Source organism: Arvicanthis niloticus, chromosome 3 (assembly GCF_011762505.2).
Source record: "Arvicanthis niloticus isolate mArvNil1 chromosome 3, mArvNil1.pat.X, whole genome shotgun sequence".
NCBI lineage: Eukaryota > Metazoa > Chordata > Mammalia > Rodentia > Muridae > Arvicanthis > Arvicanthis niloticus.
This window is the reverse complement of record NC_047660.1, coordinates 82,406,327-82,421,336: the sequence shown is the minus strand read 5'-3', so window position 1 is coordinate 82,421,336 and position 15,010 is coordinate 82,406,327. Positions and strand designations below refer to the sequence as shown.

At 45.5% G+C, this 15,010-nt stretch overlaps 1 protein-coding gene across 4 annotated transcripts in view; it reads right to left on the bottom strand.

Moving 5' to 3' along the window:
* Positions 1 to 15,010, bottom strand: part of Chdh (choline dehydrogenase) — a 28,417-nt gene that overhangs the window by 13,313 nt on the left and 94 nt on the right. For 2 of the 4 annotated variants that reach the window (XM_076931335.1, XM_076931337.1), the window contains exons 1-2: positions 14,872 to 14,983; positions 9,106 to 9,174 (exon numbers count right to left, since the gene is read on the bottom strand). The gene's annotated coding sequence lies outside the window, so the exon portion shown is untranslated. Of the gene's footprint in view, positions 1 to 8,661; positions 8,718 to 9,105; positions 9,175 to 14,871; positions 14,984 to 15,010 lie in introns of those variants that run through there. The other 2 variants (XM_034497322.2, XM_076931336.1) reach the window with 2 other exon arrangements.

Below are 15,010 nucleotides of genomic sequence, written 5' to 3'. Positions count from 1 at the left end.
ACAGAAAAAGCATTTTAAAGTACCTTTCTACTGTCCAATATGATAAAAGTTATCTATAAAACTGTTATAGTGGCAAGGAACCCAGAAGCTTCCCCACCAAAATCAGGAGCAAGGCAAAGGCACCCTCTCTCACCAACTCTAACATCACATTGGACATTACAGCTTAACTCAATAGTCTAAAGGAGGAAACTCAAAAAGCATTCATGTTGGGAAGAAAGACATGAACATTTCTGGCCAACATGATCATCTATGTAGAAAATCAGAAAGAACTGACCAAAAAGGTTTCTGTAACTAACAGGAAGCTCCAGGGATACCTCAGGAGACAAAGTCAAGACACAAGTGTCAGTCACACACTGATACACCAGCAGTACACATGAGCAACTTGAAGGGGAGACACAATTCCACTGAATTGAATGTGCCAAATGTGAGGGGGAAAAAATCAAAACACTTTTGCGATTGGACATCTACCAAACTCTAGAGAAAAATCATCAGAGAACAACTAGCTTCACAGAGCAATATTCTGTATTTGTGGGTAGGGAGATTCAATGTTGTCTTTATTCTTTACCATTTAACTTATAAATCAATGCAATCCCATTAAGTTCCCCAGGAAGATTTGTAAGTATTGATAACCTGATCCAAAATTTATATGCAGATGCAAAAGACCTCAAAACAGCCAACAGAGAATGTGGCATGGCCAAAGAAACAAGCAACCATCAACAGAACAGAACTCAGAAACAAAGGCAAGTAAGTGGATCAATAAAGCAGCAGAATGCAGCAGAAACGGCCTTTCAACTGAGAGTGCAAGAGCCACTGAAACACACAAGGGAAGCTAGACCTGGACATATCTTCAACATTCATAATGGATCACAAACCCAACACAAAGTTATAAAAAAAATCCTGGAGTGCAACAGGAAAGCGCAGGGGGGGAGAGGGAGGGGATGACAATGAATCCTAAGATAGGACACCAAAGGCAAAATCTAAGCACAAAGCTAAAAACTGGTAAACTCGATCTCATCAAAACAAGAAAACTGTCTACTAAGATGCTGTCAAGAGAAAGAAAGGGCAAGCCACTGACTGCACTTGAGATGAAGGACTACCACATAAAATACACACATCATAACCTGCTAACAAACGTCCTGATTACCAAGTGGGTCAAAGACGTTAACAGACACTTTAGCAAAGAAGACACTCATGCCTGGCTCTTAAATATTTGAAGACAAGCTGTACAGAGCATGCCACCAGTGAACCACAACTGAAAACTAAGTGAGACTCCACTGTATACTCATGATGGCCAGACCAGCAGCTGAAGTACTGCAGCAGAGTCATGTGAAGAACCGTGGCCATAGTGTATATGCTTGTACTTCTACCTGGGAGAACTGAGGCAGGAGGACACAATTTTAAGACCAGTGTGGGCTAGATGCTATTTTAGAAAAGAAAGAGAAGAGATGAAACAAGATGGGAGGGAAGGAAAGGAAAGTGGGGGAGAAGAGGGGAAAGGAGGAGGGGGAAGGAGGAAGAGGAGGAGAAAGAAAGTGGAGGAGGAGGGGAGGAGAGAAGGAGGGGGAAAAGAAGGTGGAGGAGAAAGGAGAGGAGCAGTAGAAATCCGACACAGCAGTGGGTGAACCACAGTATCTCAGATCAATATGGATAGATCCTAAAAGTGTATCATAATATAGAAAGAAAACCCCAGGCGTATGTAGCCTTAAAAACTTTATAGCATGCAATTCATATATACATGAAAGTTCTAGGATTTATGAAGCAAAACCTGACAGATTTGAAGGGCAAATAGTTGTATAATAGCTGAAGACTTTAATGTTTAGAGCTCAATAATGATAGATTAATGAGGTAATAGAAGAAAAATCACCATAAGCCAACTGGACATAGCAGATATATATAAAGAACTCAACAGAAACATCGTTTTTTTTTTTTTCCTCAAGTGTACACAAACTCCAGGACAGATTATAAATCTTTAAGACAGAAAACATACCAGGAATCTATTTGGACCACAGTGGAACAGAACTAGGAATATGCAGAAGAAAACTCGCAAAAATATGAAATTAATGTTTCTAAAACCTAGTGTGTCAGAGAAGAAATCACAGAGGAAGTTAGAAATATGTGAAACAAATGAACACAGAAGACACCTCGACTTATGCAACACGGTGAAAGCTGTGTTATCAGGCCGCTCAGAACTTCATCTTCAAACAGAGGGAAGATCGTTATCCTGTGAACAACTAGAAAATAGAACAAACCAAACCAAGGCTAGCAGAGGGAAGGAAACACTGGAGATCTGAGCAGAGATAGAGAAAAACAATGGAGGAAACTGATGAAGATAAAAGCTGGCTCAAAGAGAAGCAGTGAAATCGTAAGCTTCAGTGTTGTGTTCAACACTGAGGGCAAGAAAGCTGCTCAACTAAGAACAGAAGCAACATTCTATTGTGAGTTCTTGCCAAAACAATTAAAGGGGGGCGGGGAGAGAGAGAGACAGAGACAGAGACAGAGACAGAGTCAGAAACAGAGTCAGAGACAGAGTCAGAGACAGAGAACAAAAGATTAGGCCTAAATTTGACCAAAGGTTTAAAAGCAACACTGTATTAGTTTCTTTATCCTTGCTGCAACAAAATATCTGAGAATAGCAACTTTAAGAAAGAAGGGGTGTTTGTTTGTTTGTTTGTTTGTTTTACTTTGGCTCAGGGCTTGAGGGGATACAGTCTATCATAAAAAGGAAGGAACTCAGGCAGGGGTTTAAAGTGGCTGGTCACATTGCATTAGTATTTGGGTGGCAGAAAAAAAATGAATGCTGGTCTCTGCTGGCCTTTTCTTATTCAGTCTAGGGCCTCAGCTTGTGACATGGTCCCACCCACATTTAAGGCGGGTGCTCCTGCCTCCCTGTCAAATTTCTGGAAATGCCCCCTCCAACACAACCCACGTGGCCTCTAGAAGATTCTGAATCCTGTCAAGTTGACAGTCACGATTAACCATCACATTGATTGTTGAAAACTATAAGATGTTGGTAAAAAACATACAAGAAATGGTATAAAAAATAATAGAAGAAAATTCCCACATTCAGATTGGAAGAATTACCATTGTCAAGATACCTGTACTACCGATACAATGGCAGTTCCTATGCAATTTCTACCAAGTGACAATGACATTTCATTTTTGTTGTATAAAACCTCATTTTGGGGGTAAGTCGACTACAGGTAAAGGTGCTTGCCACCAAGCCTAACAAGGCAAGTTTGAGCCCAGGATCTATATGTGGAAAACAGAGAAGTGACCCTCATCAGGTGTCCTCTAACCTTCACATGAACACAGCAGTACATGCACACACATGAAAGAATTTTAAAAAGGGAAAAAGGCCGGGCGGTGGTGGCGCACGCCTTTAATCCCAGCACTTGGGAGGCAGAGGCAGGCGGATTTCTGAGTTCGAGGCCAGCCTGGTCTACAGAGTGAGTTCCAGGACAGCCAGGGCTACACAAAGAAACCTTGTCTCGAAAACCAAACAACAACAACAAAAAAACAAAAATAAAAAAGGGAAAAAGAAGACTCATTTAATTATTTATATGGGATCTCAAGGGATTCCAAGCAGATAAACAATAACAAAAACACCAAACACCCCAGGAAGAATAACAAAGCTAGAAGACTCAGTTCTGGATTTTTAAATTACTGCAGCTCTGGAGTCACAAAAACTGCAGTGGTGTCAGAGGCAGAGATGTCTGAACTAATACAATGACACAGAAATGAGTCCTTGCATAGGTAGCCCAGCTGGTTTTCAGCCAGAGCCTAAATCATTCAGAGAGGAAACAGGGGTCTTCTTAACAGATGCTACCAGGGAAGCAAGCCACAGGCTAGGGCATGAACTTGGACCTTTGCTTCTGCCACAGTCAAAAGTCAACCCAAGAAGTTGGAGTCAGGAAAGTGGATGCTGTTCTAGCCTGAGGATCTGAGTTGAGATCCCCAGAACCCACATAAGTGGCTAGGTAGAAGGGGCTGGGGCGATGGTTCAAGTAAGTAAAGTGTTCACTATATAACCAGTAGGACCAGAACTCTGGAGTGCCCATGTAAGAACTGGTCTGGGCCACACATGTGGCTGTAATCCAGAGCTATGGAACCTGGAGTAAGGATTATTGGAATTTGCTGGCCGTTATCCTAGCTCTGGTTTACTTTTTTCAAGGGGAAAAGCTGAAAAGTGACGTTCTTATTTGGTGATCATGAACACACATGTGATTGTATGCTTACACGCTTACACACACAAACACACACACACAGCCATATGTGGCACTGTGTGCATATGATCTCACTGCTGGGAAGACGATAATAGGAGAGTCCTTGGGACTTGATGGCCAACCAGCCCAGCTGAATCAGTAGCTCTAGGTTCAGTAAGAGACCCTAGCTCAAAAACTAAGAGTCAGATGTGGTGGCACATGCCTTTAATTTTAGCACTCAGAAGGTAGAGGGCAGGGGGATCTCTTGAGTTTGAAGTAGCTTAGGCTATGTAAATAAATAACTAAGATGCAGAGTTATAGAAGACACTCAATATCGGCCTCTGGTTTCATGCATGCACAGCCATATACATGTACACATACACATGAACATGCACATGTGAATATACCACACATACACACATATACACACATGAACATGCACATGTGAATATACCACACACACATATACACACATGAACATGCACATGTGAATATACCACACACACATATACACACATGAACATGCACATGTGAATATACCACACACATATACACACACATGAATATGCACATGTGAATATACCATACACACATACATGTACAGACATAAACATGCATAAGTGAATATACCACACACACATATACATACACATGAACATGCACATGTGAATATACCAAACACATGTACACACATGAACATGCACATGTGAATATACCACACACACACAAATTAATTATAAAACTCTGATGAAAACATGGGGGAAATCCTCATGGCGTTAGATTTGAAAATAATGTCTCAGATACCATACCAAAATTACAGGTAATAAAAGAAAAAGTAGATAAATTTCAGTTCTACAAATGTTAGCAACACTTTTGCACATCAAAGAACACTAGCAAGACTGAAAACACAAGCTGGGTAGAGTGGAAACAGGTCATTGTGTGAGGCCGACCTGATCTATATAGAGGTCCAGTGCTACATTGCAAGACACTGTTTCAAAAAACAAAATCCAAGTGAAATGACAAGCACCTGCCAGCCTCATTTCCAACAAGGTACTAATACACAGGATGCACAAAGAACTTCTGGAACTTAACAACAGCAAAATCCTGATGAACACATACAGAAGAGATCTTAAATCGACAGGTTTTCTCAAGAAGATGGTAATGGAGCACAAAAAGTTGCTTAAGCCCCCACCAGTCATTAGAGAAAGGCAAATCAAAGCCACAAAGAAATATCAGCTTGTACCCATTGGTATGCCTGGAATGGAAACCAATAGAAAACAGGGTGTAAATCCAAAGGGACTGATACCAAACAGTATCTGGCAAATGGATGTTACTCATTATAATGAATTTGGCAAGCAAAAATATATACATGTATGTGTAGACACATACAGTGGTTTCATCTATGCAACATTACAAACTGGAGAAGCAAGCAAGCATGTGATTGCTCATATGCTTGCTACAATCGCTGTATTGGGTGTGCCTAAACAGATAAAAACTGACAATGGCCCAGGTTATACAAGCTCCAGTTTCCACCAATTTTGTGAAAGATTGGGAATACTACATAAAACGGGTATTCCATATAATCCACAGGGCCAAGGTATAGTAGAAAGTCCAGAACTCAGCTACTCAAAGGCTTCAGGGCCCAGAAAAGTTACTTCCCAGTGAGTCCCAGCACTGCTCCAGGCTATTTGGCCTTCAAACCTGCCACTGATTCTAGGGCACAGATCCTCAGGGCAGCAACTAAACCCACGTTGGATGCCATGGTCACCTTTGCCAAGTTGGGAATCATTCTCATAACTGGAGGATTGGGGTAGATCAAATGAATTTTGTCACCTGGCCTTCTAGTACAGTCTTTGATTTGCAATTTCCAGAGGACCCAGATGAGAGTGCCAACTGAGAGTGGGTTTGTGTCAGTAAGAAGAGCCTCTATGTCATCAAGCAGGGACATTGTACCATGTTTCAAACTGACCAGAGACACAGTTGCCTGTGCTGAGCACTGGGCATGGGCTGTGCCATTAAGTCCCCTAGAAGTAAAAGAGATACAAGGATCTTCACAAGTACTACCTGAAGAGAAGCAAGCCCCAAGATGTCAAGTCAGAAGATAGACCCACCTCTACCACAGTCTCTACCAACTAAGCCGAATTGAGGCAGCCAAAAGGCAACAATCTGGACATGGGGTGGGCATGAGGCACCAAACACCCATGCCAGAGCCAAGGAGGCCAAAGAGTTGGCAAAGGTTTGGCTGCTTTCTTGCAGCCCAGCAGATCCTGACTGGCAGTGCCACTACCTCATTGCCAGACCTAAAGAGTTTCTGTGTGAGTGCAGGGGTGCCCCAGCTTGGAGTCTCAGTCTCAGAGCTGAAACATATGGTCTAGTGGTTCTAATAAGAATTTCACTGTTACCTCCATCCCAGTCAAACCAACTCCCTAAAATACCAAAAAGAGCTTCCTAATGGCCTCAGGGTCCCTGCTGTTCCTAAGCCTGCCCAGCTAGTCTGTCTGCCTGTCTGATCCCACCCCATCCTGGGCTGCTTTTTAGTTCCAAGGACAAACACCCAACGCCACAATCTCCTATCTCTCTCCCATAGTACCTGCTCCAGTTCAGGTGACACACTGGGTTCTGTATTTAAGAATTTGCTCTCTGCGTCCATCCCTACTCTCTAGCTGGTCTCCATGGTGGTAGTCATCAGAAGCAGAACAGCATGTGGGGAGCCCTGGGGAGCTAACACGGGCTACAAGTCCATTTGCCTTTTACAGTGTGGATGTGAACTATCCTCGCTGGGCTCATGGGTCTGAACACTTGGTCTGCAGCTGCCTTGGGAGGTCGCAAAGCTTTGGGATAGGGAGACATGGCTAGGGCAGTAGGTTACTGGGTATGGGACCTTGAGGGTATAGCCCAGCCCACTCTTCCTGGTGTACTCCTTTGTTGGCAACTTGCAGAAAGCCATTTGCTACAAGCTCTGGTACCCGGTAACTGACCCACTCGGCCACCATGCCTTCCCACCGTAACAAACTATGAATCAAAATAATTTCTCCATTCTGAAGCTGTTTCTGTTGAGAATCTGGTCACAGTCATGAGAAAAGCAGCCATTATACTGCAAACCAGGGGATATGTTGCTCCTGTGTGGGGGGAGTGGAGGGGTTAACCTGCCACCTTTTTCCCTGTAAGTCTCATATGGGGACGATTGCCCAAGGTGTATTAAGAAGACAGGATGAAATAAGGTGCTTTCCTACAGGTAAGGAACCAGCAGAAGGGGACAGAAGCAGCTCAGGTTGGCTCAAGGATGGTATACTAGGAGCTGTGCTGTGCTGTACATGGGTGAGAGGACCTAACAGGCAAGAGGACCTCACTGCAGATGGGAACATGGTACAGTGGCTCCAGCTGAGTGAGCGTAGGTCTCAGTGTCTGGGCCCTTGTACAGTAACAGGGCAACGAGAGGAAAATGAACTATTCTTCAGGGGAATTAAAGGCCCTTCTTGTGACAGGCCTAGCACAGGTGTCAGAGCAGCAAAAAGACTGGCGGGCTAGAGCTATCAAGCTGTACCCAGCGGGGACCAAATGGAAACGGGAGGTTGGTTCATTTACCAACAACAATGAGGGAGCCTAAAGCTGCCAGAGTCAGGTAGAGATTAAAACATGCTATAAAAGTAGGAAGTCATGGTAGCGTGGAAGTCATGGTACGAAGGAGCACTGACTTCTAAGTGATGTGTATCCACTTTTGCCCACCCCACAGGCCCTGTCTGCTCGGCCTCCATAGCTCCTTCCCTAGAACCTTCCCCACCATGTCCTAACAATGTCCTCACTGCTGCCACTAATCTCCCACCATATTCTCCACGGTGGCTGCTGGAGTGTCCTGAGAAAGAGGGGTTCCTGGAAGCAGAAGAAGTAGGAAAAGAAACGGGTAAGGGTCAGCTTGGACTTCACCAAGGCGACATCATGCAAAAAAGATGACTGAAAGCAAAGGACTCCTCTCCTCATCTGGGGATACAGTCTAAATGGAAGTGCTGCCTTCCACATACCCTGCCTGAAAAGCTGTGATGTTAATTAACACTTAAACCAGGGAGTGACATCGTGTTTTCAGATATGCCCATCATGCACTGCCCACCAAGCACAGAAAATATTTAGAAAACATGGGACTTTTGAGGGCATTGTGCACAGAGTCCATGTGGGGAAACCGCACATATTTCTTAAAAAATAAACTCAAATAACATGGTGGTGATAGGGTGGGGCGGTAGGGTAGGGGTGGCTCTGCAGTTTGTGAGAGAAATAAGAGGTAGGTATGCTTGTGTCTGGCCATGTGGCTAAAATCCTGGGGACTAAAATTCAGATCTGAGAAAGACAAGAAACCATTGTCTGTCAGATGTGACATGCAGTGGTTGTGGGGGCTGCTCGTGGACACCTTTTCAGAAATAAAAACAAAACAAAACAAAAAAAAAACTGGCAGAAAAAGAATACTCACAAGTCTCTATCTCAATCCTGTATTTACATAACATTTGCATTGCAGATTATGAGTTTTGTAAAGCGCACACAAAGACTAGAATGAAAGAAAAAACCAGGGTTACCCACAGGTAACAGGAGGGCTGGAAACTCAGACAAGGGAGCAGACCAGGAGTTTCCACCTCAGTTCCCTCTAGCTAAATTTGCATATGTTTTCAAATTTCCATACCAGGGAGGATTTCAACCAGGGGTGACTGAGAATTTCAAATATCACCCTCAAGGGAGGGACAGAAAACACCAAGGCAGGAGGCAGAGGCCTAGTCCAGGCTGAAGGACAAGCTGAAGGACTGCTAAGGCACTGAACAGACCCTGCTCACTCTTCCCAGGAGCCTGAGGCCTTCTGTAGACGATTTGCTGCAGCTGTCTTTTTAAATTAGAAACTTTTTCTTAATTACCAAATACTCACCTCACGTCAGAAGTGACAGAATGTAGTGCCGTCTTCACTGAGGCAGCCCACACACTATCCTGATTTTCTCTGGAAGATAAGTCCAGTAGGAAGGCAAAGTTGAGAAACTTCTCCAGGTGTCTGGTTAGGTGATCTTGACTTGCAATGTTAGGAGCTTTGTGTGGCTTGCTTTATTACTGGGGTTGATTTTCAGTGTGTTTTAAGATTGGCCCATGAGAAATTAAAAGAATCTGAAAATACGTAAGTGAATACCTACTCATTCACCACAGGAAGTTCGAGCACGTTAGAAATTTCACCCTGAATGCTGGAGCCTCCCCAAACCTGTTAGTTATGTCCATCAGAGATGTCTGGTTTTCCAGCACTTCATTAAGAAACAACAGAAGGCAGCAGGCGATGTGGAAATGACCCTTAATACAAAGAACTCACACCCCCTTGGGCTCACAGGACCATTAAAGGCAGGATAAAACCCAGGCTTCTCTGACTTCATGTGTGTGTCATGTTTACTTCAGGCCACGCTCCTGCTAGACTCTGCAGAGGTATGGAAATGAGGAGTGTCCATCCACCAAGCCTATTTGGTGCCCCTGGAGTCTGAGGCAGAGAGAGTTAGTTACCCTGGATTCAACCAACACCAGAACCAACCAGGGCAGAGCAACCCTAGAGGAGGGTTATTGTCCCTGGGTGAGGCCAATATCTCTGGGTGGGGCCATAACTAGAATCACTGTGTTGTCTCCTCAAGCAATAAAGACATTTTCAGACCACACTGCAGAATCAGAGGAGACAATAACCAACCAGACCACACCTTACTCAGGACTGCCAGCCTCTAGCCCTGGCCCCATTTTTTTTTTTCTTTAAAAATTTTTTTATTTGTTCCTCTACTGCAGAAATAGGGTAGTGGAATATGTTTGTGCACAGCTCATGTCCACAGAGTGGGTCTCAGATCTCATCTTTTCTAACTCAGGCTTCTTGTTGCAACTTACTCCCGGGTTTTCCAAGTCCAGCACAAACATTTCTGCTGTTTTCTCCTTCATAGCTGCCTCTTAAGACGGGCTTTCCTTTCTAGGTTCAAGCTCGTTAAAGACTTCTGTCTTTTTGCAGCCTTCTTGTCTTTAATAACCATACGGATGCAGCCTGCCGGGTTGGGGAGTCACTGGGCTCTTTACCCATCCTTCCCAACGTAGCCACATGGATTCAACCTCCTCTGTCCACTTTCACCTCTCCCCATCTCTAACTGGCATACAGGGATGCGTGCATGGCTTAACCTAGCCTGCGGGGGCTGCTAGAGCCAGGCTTTTTGCCCTAAAACCCTGGTTACATTAAGAGCAAAAGTTCCGTAAAGCCTAAGTAGTCTGAAGTCCATGTTCACTTGCATACTATTGAGCACCAAGCCACCTCCAATGAGAACACGATGTGGGTCCATAGTACCTGCTCTGTTCCAGGCCCTTCACAGATGTGCTCAGGCCTCCAATGTACATACATGCCATGGCCCCTTCTAAACATCTGAATCTTTAGCCACAGGAGGTCCCAAGGCAGCAAGGGAGAGAAGCTTAAAGCTATCCGACTACTCCACTGTCGTAAATGAAAACTACTATCACTCAACTCACTGCAGAAACAAATCATGTTAGAGGTCGCTCAGCTCCCACAGCCTCAGGTTCTAGAATACACTCCTGAACATGGTAGTGGTGTTTTCCCTTGGGGCAGGGGGAGGGGCAAAATAAAAATGCAAATATCAACTTATAAAATAAATGCACTTGTAGACTTGTAGATGTCTTATACATTGGGGTTCCATGCTCACATCTCATACTCCAGAAAAGTGAAAGCTGGCGGTCACAATCCCTGAGATGGTCACAGTTCAACCACACTCAGGAGGCTGCCTCTATGGGACTCAGTTTCCTGATTTATAAAACTAGAAATGGGGCTGGAAAGAGGGCTCAGTGGCTCAGAGCATTTGCCCTTCTTGTAGAGGACCTGGATTCAGGTCCCAGCATCGACATGGTGGCTCACAACCACACGGAGCTCCAGTTCCAGTGGAACCGGTGCTCTCTCTTCTGGCCTCCATAGGCACCAGACATAGGTGCAGTGCATACAAATACATGCAGGCAAAATCTCATACGCACAAGATAAAGAATAAGTAAGTCTTTAAAATAGAAACAGCTGTTTATTTCATAGTTTCTTGTTTTTATGAGGGCAAAAGGAAAACTTGCAGAGGACATACCTGTAATCCTGCTACCTAGGAGGTCGAGGCTAAGTCAGGAGATTCATGATTTTGAGATTTTGGGGGAAAAAAACTACTAAATCTAAAATATTTAAAAATACAAAGTTCAAAGCACATGGAGATTTCCCCCAGTTAGGTCATGGCCTGAACCCTGCCCCCCTTCTTACTTAACCTCATCCATGTAGCCATGTTCTCTTCAATGACATACAGAACGTGACCCTTCAACTATGACCAATAATAATATCAACTACAAGTTAACCCAACTATTGGCAGTCAAAACCCAGATCATCCTGCCTTCTCTTTTCAACACAGTGCCAGCTGCCTTTCCTTGCATCCCCATGGGGCTGACTACCATCTACAATGGGACTCTGAGAGTAGAAAATGGTTTCCCATTTCTCCTGTGGTCTATACTTTTTGAAGCCCCAATGTGATAATAAAAACATGTAAATCAACACAAGTGTCCATGGGACAAAGATCATATGCCAGAGGTCATACCCTCACATGGTTTCACCTCCTGGAATTGGCTGGGGTAGCAGTAACACTGGACTATAATCATGGCTGAGTCTGAGGTTTTTCTATGCCCCTTGTACTGGGCAGAGAACATATGGAGTTCTATGCCCAGGCTCAAGATCAAGGACTGGCAAGCCCCAGGTGACTCTCAGGGTATCTGGTTCAAAGACAGCATTAAATTAGTCATGGCTGAGTCCAAGCAGCTGGAGTGGAACAGAAGGCAGAGGTAGCACCAGAGGCAGGAATGCTCCAGTGGCTGCTATCCCAGTTAGGGCTGGCCAAAGAGCCCTGGCAGGCAGCTGGCATTCACCAGAACCGGCTCCCTCTTCACAAAACAATGAATCCACTGTTAACCACCCAGAGACTTGATTAATATTTGCAAAAAAAAAACAAAGTGGAAAATTCCACCTGTGTAGGCGGAAGCTAGACTCAGGGTATGTCAACAAACCTCACAGCCTTGTTCTCTCCAGGACGGATACAGCAGAGTAACAAAGATTATGTATGGGTCTGAGGAATTTTTCCATTTGAGAACATGGAGACATTAGAATAAAACATTTTTTTTTTTTGTCTTGTCTCCCCTACTCTAAATCTATGCAGCAGATTTAAACCCTTCAACTTGCTTTCCAACTCTGGTTTCTTCTGAGTTTCCTGATGGCACTGTTAAAGTAACATCGGTGATGTCAGTTCCATGGGGAAACTGAGGTAGCAAGAGCCCAAGAGCTTTGGCCATGGCCAAGTGATAGCAAGTGAGTCATAGAGCCAGCAAACCTGGAGGCTTGGAGTCTCAGCTGCAGTGGCCACACAGACCTGCTGGAAGTCTGGATGATGGACAGTCATCTTCCAGGCTCTGGTCCATGCAGCAACCTCCTCCTACGTGATGGAAGGGATCCAAAGCAATCTTCCCAGGTGTGCAGGCTCAGGCATGGCCTCGGAGGAAGGCATGTGCTAACTTATTCATTTGTTCTGGAGTTTAATGAGCAGCCTTTGAGCCCCTGCACATGAAGGCTTGCTGTGCCAGGTGGCTCTTGTAGCCCTGCAGATTGAATGCATGACTACAGGCAGCATGCAGAGACTCTCTGAAGATTGCTTCCTTCAGATTCCAGACACCTCTTCACTATGATGGCTCCCTCATTTAATGGTACAGGAAAGGAAACTGAGGCTCTGAGGAGAGCGGTGGTTTGCCATACATCCAGAAGAAGCTAAGACCTCTTTACTTCTGTGGCCCTGCCTCTGATGACCAGGCTTGGGCACCTAAACAAGTGAGTCCACTCCAGCTGGTCATCTTAGAGGCCGAATGTTCAATCAACAAGGATCGTGGTGGGGTGAGGAGGCCACCTGTGGCAGGATAAATTCCTGAAGACAGGCAGTAGAGCCTCTTCGCCCAAGTATGACCCATCTGTAGCTGCAGAGCCTTGCCTACATTTCCCCCCACTGCCCATGGGCCACAGGTACACACCCCTGTCCCAGAGTCAGGGCAGTGTCATCTCTAAGCCTGTCATCACTGGCCTTGCAGGTGGGTTGGGGGCACTTCTCAGGCTGTGTGTGGAGGCTGTCCTGGCATCCTTACCTGGGCATTCTCCCATCTCTTCCACCCCTTCCTAGACCCTTCACCCGACTCTTCCTCTCTCCTTTGCCACCATATTCTTCTCTGGGATAAGAAACTCAGCCAGCTGCCCTGACCCATTTCTCAAACCAAGCCAATCCAGTACCCAATTCCTTGTGTTTGTCCCCTTTCCCCTTGCCAAGGTCAGGTGAGGTCACTCCAGCTTCTGTGTTCATGTGACATTAAAAACTTTCCTGCTAGGGCTGAAATACCTCCTACCCGCCTTTCTGCCTCAGGGACCACGGAATGGCTGACTCACAGTCACAGACCTGTCCCTGGGCCTGACCTCTCTGTCCTTACTGTCCCAAAGCCCTTGCCTTTTGCCCTGAGCTTACTACAGCAGGGTGTGTTCTGCCAGGGCAGCTCCGAGTCTGCCCAGGGATTGGCACTCAGCTACTCACTGAATGAACATGTGTTGGCAATCAGTTGTGACTTGCTCAGCTGAGAGGGAGTTCTCTCCTACTTGGTCTGCACAGCCCCACAGGTTGTTTTTCAAAACTGAAGACTGATTGCCATCTAAACATCTGCTCGGTTCCTCAGCTCCATGGGACAAAGTTCTCAGATGGAAACTGGAAAACAAGGCCATCTCCACTTTCCTTTTGCACCAGGGCAGGCCCTCTGGCCTTGCATGTTCCTGTCACAACGCTCAGTGCTCAGCTCCATGAGAAGAGCATGCACCTTTGCACCCTGGGAGCAGGCAAGTGTTTACTGTTCAGAAAGGCTGCTATGAAAGCTCAGGGTTCCCAGGAATCACTGGGCCAGAACAGCTCACAGAGGGCGAGTGAGGGCTCTGGATGGCCCAGTCCCAGGTGGGGGTGGGGCTACAACCTCTCCTTTGTCAATCTCCTTGGTCCAGAACCAGAACAATTTTCTTAGGAAACTATTCCTTACAATCCCACAGAACTTAGGAATTGGGCCTTTTCCAGGTGAATCAAAATCAGAACCTTCACCTGAGTCTCACTGATGAATTTAGTCTATGTCCTAGTAGGGCTTCAGCAAACACAGCTGTTTGACTCCACCCAGGCTCTCAGCAGGGACTAGCAGGACTTCTGGCAGAGGGCTCCCTCCAATTCCACTGTCTGCAAGTTTGGTGATCCCAGCTATTGATGTAGGAAGGGCCGAAGCAACAGAATTCCAGGCTCTGTAGCCCTTTCTCTGACCGAATGATACCGAACTATCCCCCCTCTCAAGCCATTTCGTCTCAAAATGATGGTCCCTGGCCCACCTTCCCCAGAATTAAGGTCTGAGAGGTGGTGGAGAGTCCGGCAGATCTCATTCAGGCAGCAGCAGTACTGCCAAATGTCAAAACCTCAGCTCGGAACCCACAGTGCTGAGACACCAGCTTCGGGACCCCAGATGTAACCGCCAGACCTCATTCTATAGAAATACACTTAACCAGAAAGCCTGAGAGGACAGGGGTGGAGATTCCTATCACTATTACCTTGTAACTGTAAGTTCCTGTCGCTGGTTGCTGGTTCTCTCAAAGAAGCCCTGAAGGTTTCGGTGGCTCGAGTCCCTCCCCCTTTTCTTTCCGGGACTCTTTTTGGGTAAAGGAGGCTTCAGGTCCACCCGACGCACCT